This window comes from Neolamprologus multifasciatus, chromosome 15 (assembly GCF_963576455.1).
Source record: "Neolamprologus multifasciatus chromosome 15, fNeoMul1.2, whole genome shotgun sequence".
In the NCBI taxonomy this organism is placed as follows: domain Eukaryota; kingdom Metazoa; phylum Chordata; class Actinopteri; order Cichliformes; family Cichlidae; genus Neolamprologus; species Neolamprologus multifasciatus.
Window position 1 is genome coordinate 8,490,459 of NC_140453.1, and position 8,012 is coordinate 8,498,470.

Below are 8,012 nucleotides of genomic sequence, written 5' to 3' on the forward strand. Positions count from 1 at the left end.
AAGTCAAACTTGCTACTTGCAATGACATTGGTAAGTGTATACTCCTCTGTAGAATGATGAGAGTGAAAATGTTATTGTGCATTAATAATAACTTAGCAGACAGACTCTCAAGATGTCTGACATAATTATGGAGATCATTTATGCTCATTTGTGCATCTCCTGCAATTGATTAGAATGTATACCGCTAGATATTATCATCATGGAGGAGTATTATGAATATTTAATGATAAACACTGCTGTTATAAATGCAGTATAGACAATACTTCTGCGACTACCCAGAGGATTAACTCAAGGATTTAGATTTAATAGCACTATTTAGAAGCCATATGTCTGCTGGCCTGTTTGTGCATGAACTACTTGTTTTTTTAGGCTTGTTTTCTTTGTTGCGATTGGCCCTTTCATTCAGAGGGCTGGGATTGGTCAGCTGTAAAAGTTCTCATAAACATATGAGAACGCAACCCCCCCACCCTCCACCCACCCCGTGAACGTGTGCGCGCACACTCAGGCAGGCCAAGTCTATTTAGACAACATAGGGGGGATCCTGGTGGGTGATCTGTCTATCCACAGGAGGGAGGACAGATCATTCTTCATGATGCCATCTGTTTCTAGTGAATTATGTAGAGATAGAGACACATAAAGAGGTTATTTTCATTAAGCAAACCAGGTAGAATACGTGCTTAGTGCATCATTACAAGTGCACAAATAACAGCAATAGCATTCAATCTGAAAGAGCAATATTAGGAAAAACAATCAAAGAAAAATATTTAATCAAAAGGAAAAAAAATAAGATTGACCCACATTTCCTCATAATTCAGACAGTGGCCAACAAATAACAGTATAGTTGTCCCATGGCAAGTTAAAGCAGCAGAGCTATTTAAACCTGCTTAAACTTGTTTTGCAAGTGTCATAAATAGTTTATTACTATATAGAGATGGTCCTGTCTCTCTGCCCACTTCTACAAAAGTAATGAGAATAAAGTGACCAGTGTTGGGACTAACGCGTTATTAAGTAACGCGTTACAGTAACTACGTTATTATTGTGGTAACGAGCACGGTAACTAGTTATTATGCCAAAATCAGGAACGCGTTAGTCGTTACTGGGATTTAGATAGGGTCGTTACTCGTTACTTCGTGTGGTGGCTATCGCGGAGCTTCCACAGATTCAATAACATTAGCAAGTGGTGGAGGCCAGCAGGTGGAAGAGAAGGAAAAGAGACCCAAGGCGGCCGCCGGTCCAAGTGTGAACTGAACTTCAGGTAAGAAGTTATGACCTGCAGTCTATCTGGGTCAGATATAAACCAAGTTTAGGTGGAGTTTATTTTCGTTATTCTGACTTTTTCCGTACTGCGTACTAGCTAGCATGACGGAGTTTCTATACAGCTGGGTGGGTGCTATGAAGTTAATGATGTTGAACTTTATTTTGTTCATAAGTTATTAGAGTTGCCAACCGTCCCGTCTGGTATTCAGAGAAAATATTACGCATTTCTTATTGAGGTGAAAAGGAACAGTTTGTCCCGTAATTCAGCTACATTGAAAAAGGCACAAAGCTGGAGTTATTCTGTGTCTTTGCTGCACAGCTGTCTCTTCTTCTCTCTTTCTCCCCCCTCCCTCTCCCGTTTCTACTTCAATCATGAAAACTGATCAATGATCAGCTGATCGGCTCTCTTGTTTGTTTATCGCCCACTTTGCGCCAGAAAGAGGAAACCAGCCGATGTCGCGTTAAACAACAACAGCACGTTTAAGCTTGATCAGCTGTTGTTAGAATTTATTTAATATTAATTCCTAGTATCAGCTGATGTTTGCTGGAGCCACAGCTGCAAAAAAGCTGCTGGTCATGATGTCGGTTTGTTTATCTGGTGAGAGGGAAACATGAAACCAGGAGATGTCCTTACTGAATCATCAGAGCTGAACAGGTGATAGAGAAACAGGTTTACCTTTTAGGTGACATAAATGAGTTGAAGGGAAGTTATGAACTGTTTCTGAGAGACAGATAACCCCAGGATCCTTTTTAGGTAGCTGACAGCTGGTAACTGTGCAGGAGCAGAGCTAGCAAAGTTTTGCCAGGGGCGCCAGGTGGGGCATTAACAGGGAGAGGGGGGCACAAAGAAATACTTTTCTTTCTTATTCTCATTTAAAATGTCTAGCTTTTAAAAATAATTATCTGAATCTTACAACAAACGATTGATGCATATATACCATCAAAACAGTGAACATTACTGTCACAACAGCGTTTGTTTTCATTCAAAGGCTTTATGATTTTTCCTATAATGGCCGGTCTCTAGTCAAAATGCCCGGGCCGATTTTTTGTCCCCGTCCAGCCCTGTATGCAGCTCATCTGCAGTTTGGTGTTACCTACATCTTCCTATTCAGAAGGCAGAATTTCCGAGTTCTGAGTACAATCAAAGCACCACGACTGCAGTTTTTTGTGTTGGATGTAAAAGGCGCACATGATGCTGTGACGTAGGCTAGAATCATGGCAGCAGTCAATGACGGTCCAGGCGTGGGATTTCTCTCGTGGAAATATGTATTATCTTTTCCTTTCTATTGGTAGGTGGCACAGTGCACTTGTGGCAAGCAAGCAAGCTAGAAGACTGGCAAAGTTATGGAAGCAACACATTAACAAGAGAATTCTGAGTAAAACCAAAGTTACTTTCCCTAGTAACTAGTTACTTTGAAAGTAACGAGTAACTTGAAGTAACTGAGTTACTTTTGATAGAAGTAACTAGTAATGTAACTAAGTTACTATTTTAAAGTAACTTACCCAACACTGTTTATAACTGACATGAAAGCACATGATTAACCATTAATTACTTCTACTCAGATATCAGTGTTACCTTTGACTTGGTTTTTTGTTTTTGTTTTTTTCACTTTTGGCTCTTGTGACTTATAAGTCACCATCTGCCTCTTTGTGTCTGGTGCTGCTTTTTCTTCAGTCACTTTCAGTGTTGGGTAAGTTACTTTAAAATAGTAACTTAGTTACATTACTAGTTACTTCTATCAAAAGTAACTCAGTTACTTCAAGTTACTCGTTACTTTCAAAGTAACTAGTTACTAGGGAAAGTAACTTTGGTTTTACTCAGAATTCTCTTGTTAATGTGTTGCTTCCATAACTTTGCCAGTCTTTTAGCTTGCTTACTTGCCACAAGTGCACTGTGCCACCTACCAATAGAAAGGAAAAGATAATACATATTTCCACGAGAGAAATCCCACGCCTGGACCGTCATTGACTGCTGCCATGATTCTAGCCTACGTCACAGCATCATGTGCGCCTTTTACATCCAACACAAAAAACTGCAGTCGTGGTGCTTTGATTGTACTCAGAACTCGGAAATTCTGCCTTCTGAATAGGAAGATGTAGGTAACACCAAACTGCAGATGAGCTGCATACAGGGCTGGACGGGGACAAAAAATCGGCCCGGGCATTTTGACTAGAGACCGGCCATTATAGGAAAAATCATAAAGCCTTTGAATGAAAACAAACGCTGTTGTGACAGTAATGTTCACTGTTTTGATGGTATATATGCATCAATCGTTTGTTGTAAGATTCAGATAATTATTTTTAAAAGCTAGACATTTTAAATGAGAATAAGAAAGAAAAGTATTTCTTTGTGCCCCCCTCTCCCTGTTAATGCCCCACCTGGCGCCCCTGGCAAAACTTTGCTAGCTCTGCTCCTGCACAGTTACCAGCTGTCAGCTACCTAAAAAGGATCCTGGGGTTATCTGTCTCTCAGAAACAGTTCATAACTTCCCTTCAACTCATTTATGTCACCTAAAAGGTAAACCTGTTTCTCCATCACCTGTTCAGCTCTGATGATTCAGTAAGGACATCTCCTGGTTTCATGTTTCCCTCTCACCAGATAAACAAACCGACATCATGACCAGCAGCTTTTTTGCAGCTGTGGCTCCAGCAAACATCAGCTGATACTAGGAATTAATATTAAATAAATTCTAACAACAGCTGATCAAGCTTAAACGTGCTGCTGTTGTTTAACGCGACATCGGCTGGTTTCCTCTTTCTGGCGCAAAGTGGGCGATAAACAAACAAGAGAGCCGATCAGCTGATCATTGATCAGTTTTCATGATTGAAGTAGAAACGGGAGAGGGAGGGGGGAGAAAGAGAGAAGAAGAGACAGCTGTGCAGCAAAGACACAGAATAACTCCAGCTTTGTGCCTTTTTCAATGTAGCTGAATTACGGGACAAACTGTTCCTTTTCACCTCAATAAGAAATGCGTAATATTTTCTCTGAATACCAGACAGGACGGTTGGCAACTCTAATAACTTATGAACAAAATAAAGTTCAACATCATTAACTTCATAGCACCCACCCAGCTGTATAGAAACTCCGTCATGCTAGCTAGTACGCAGTACGGAAAAAGTCAGAATAACGAAAATAAACTCCACCTAAACTTGGTTTATATCTGACCCAGATAGACTGCAGGTCATAACTTCTTACCTGAAGTTCAGTTCACACTTGGACCGGCGGCCGCCTTGGGTCTCTTTTCCTTCTCTTCCACCTGCTGGCCTCCACCACTTGCTAATGTTATTGAATCTGTGGAAGCTCCGCGATAGCCACCACACGAAGTAACGAGTAACGACCCTATCTAAATCCCAGTAACGACTAACGCGTTCCTGATTTTGGCATAATAACTAGTTACCGTGCTCGTTACCACAATAATAACGTAGTTACTGTAACGCGTTACTTAATAACGCGTTAGTCCCAACACTGGTTATAAAACTCCAGCAATGTCAAAGTATATTCCAAGAAAACATCAATTACACTGCTACAGTAATGTGCTTTGTTGCAAAGGTGTGCGTGACTTCACTATCCTCTACAAAGATCTGCAAAAGGCATGAGTTAAAAATCTAGGAGTGCAAGGAGTGCACACACACACACACACACACACACACACACACACACACTAATTTGTGCACCCATAAAGGCTTCCCATGGCATACATGCCATGGTTCTGTTGTAAATATCTTACATTGTTACCTTCTGGGTAACACATTTTGAAAATATTATAGTAGAAACCAATAAAACATTATTAAATATTAAATTAAATTTGCTAAGGTTTGAGAAGTTTATACATTTAAAGATGCAAAACCTGTATGCATGTCGTGGTCCTTGTAATATCGGTTGGCTTTGTTGATCCCGTTTGTGTTTTGAGTGTAACAGCCCTCTCCCTTGAGCAGGTAGGATCCTCTATCAGACAAGAATGGGACCTTATTCCTCTCTCAAAGGTCTAACAGCTGCTCTCCTTGGATCCTAGATGATTTTTGACTGTTGTTTAAGGACGACGTGATGCTACACAGAAGAAAACATGATTTTTGATATGTGTTCCTGCGATCAAATTCAAAATGAGCCAATTCTTCTCTTAAAATAGTGCATTTTCTCAGTTTAAATATTTAATATGTTGTCTATGTTCTGTTGCAAATAAAATATGGATTTGTGAGATATTCAGTTTACTGCATTCTGTTTTTATTTACATTTTTAAAAAGTTCGTTAAGGTTTGTAAGAGCCTTTCCTGGGACAAAGACTGCTTTCTATAAATATCGCATAAGTCGATTCTCACTTAAGTAAAGAAATGTTTATACATTATGTATTATCTGTGTTAAACAGGTAAATACATGCTACATAAAGTAGTTATTTCAAGCACAACCAAGGAGCTATATGACATCATAGCCCCTCTCTGTGATAATGGATTTCCTGTCTGACACTTTACAACCAACAAGTTTCAAACAATAACCTTTGAAAAAAAAAATCATAGTGGTGCTACAAACAAGAAAATAATTATGGGAGCTGTGTGAAAATTCACAGCTAAGCTATGAGTGTCCATTGCTAATCTGTTAAGTGTTTTGTAGGTTGTGATGTGTTACTATCCTCAACACAGGAGCATTTCTCTGCCAACTGGTTTGAAATAAACTTATGAAGCTTTTGCATTGTTTACCTCATAACATCCCAGATTCTCAGCACTTCGTAGAAGTGCAACACTGACTTCACCTGTACTCAGAACTGCAGTTACCGGTACCTCATTATTTAGTGACTCATTCGGTTGTAAATACAAATGGAAAAGTAGCACAGTGTTGTGGCATGATGACTAATTCAAAGGAGCTTGGGTTAAGTGAAGTTGTCCTTGTCAAAGGACCATTAAAAACATATATAGTCACTATTAGTCAAACCGTTCTGTCAAATGTTGAACATTCAAGGTCCGTGTAAGGACTTGTGCGTGCTAGTTTCACAGGGTTACACAGTTTTAATTAGGCAAAGTCAATTTTGAAACTTGAACAAAAGCAGTAGATGATGTGTTTTTCAGATTTTATGTTGACTGTCGCTTATGTGGCAGAAAATAAAGAAATATCAAAAACCATGGGTCTTTATGGGTCTTCTGTTTGTTCTGGATTGTTGATTCTTCCGCTTAAATCAAACTTATTAATCAAGAAAGTGATCTGATGTTACCCTGATGTTACTGGCTCTATATCCACACACAAACACATAGGACCACAAATGAAGCAAAATGACAGGCAAAAGCTTGTCCTCTGCATTAATCGGTTCCTCGATCTACTTATTTCCCAGCACCCACCCTTAGCTGATTACAGCCGTGGATGAAGAGCCATGAGAATTAATCAACAGAGGATCAGAATCTCTAAGTGTGAACGTCTATAATGAACCAGTCGCTTCAAATCTTGTCCACATTTAGGTCACGCAGACATACATACCCAATCCTTTATGTCCCCCGCTCTTTAGGGAAGCGGCATGCATGTGAATGAGCAATCAGAGTCATTTTTCTATGTAGTGAGAATCTGAAGGTTAAACAATTTCAGGTGCTTTTGTCATACACATGTGAACACAGTCAAACACACATGACCCTGAACACCACCCATCCCATACTGGCTTTTCAGGGCTCTGAGAAAAGCAGGACACAAGCTAAATAAATCAGACATCATGACTTAAACAGTAATTTAAGAGATGCATGTGGTGCCTTTGTGTGGTAGACTGAAAACAAAAACAGGCTGTTGAGCGTCTTGGGTCAAACCTCTTGGATAAATATAGCTACCAGATAGCTGAAAAGAATGATGCTGCAGCTCTCACCCTCACAAACACCACAGAAGCGGCCAGAAGTGTGTGTTTATATGTCTGTCTGTCAGTATGTGATTATACCTATAGGCTAATGTGCCCCCCCAGCCGCGCCCCCTCCACATCTCCTCCAACAGAGAAACTGCCAAACAGCTGGTTGCCATGGTTGCTGTTTTCTGCGCACCAATCAGCAGGCACTTTACTGAGGGTCCAGAGAGGGGGCTAAGCCGGCACAGTCTGTTAAATAGCAGCGATATGAGCAGAGACTGGCATGGATTCAGCCAGGAACAGAAAAGCCATCCTCAAATAGAGCGGGGCTGGTTAGAAGTGTTTTATTCATGTTGTGATTATGAAATGAGTCTGCCTTTGCATTTTTTTTGTTTCATTTTTTTAATGACTCAAAAATATCTACTAATGTTCAGGTATAATTATCCAGACATAAAATTGCAGTTAGTTTGACCATGTGATTTATAGTAATTATTTATTGATATATCAGTAAAACCTAACGAGAGAGCTCTAAACGCATACAAAAGCACAGAATTTTAATGAATCAAACATTTGTAATGTAAGACGAGGCCTCCCTCTGCTGGCAGTGCCGTATATTTGTTGTGCGCTCAAGAAGAAAACACTGGATTTGTGTTTTGCCAGTTTAAAAGGCATAGCTGTTTCCAGATGTGTGATACATATATAAAACTCTTTGTAATGAAAATAATGCGACTTTTATTTATTTTATTAACCCCAAAGACTAAATTAGGCTGTAACAAAAATAAGGTAAATAAACCCACATTCAAAATGCAGGAAGCCAGAATCTTCAGCTATTAAAGTCATTTTTGTCATATCTTTCATTTCTTTATGTTCTACAACGTACAAAAGCGACCAAAAAGCCTCAGATTTCATTATTTTTTCTCCATACCAACTCTCAATATGGTGTCTTCTG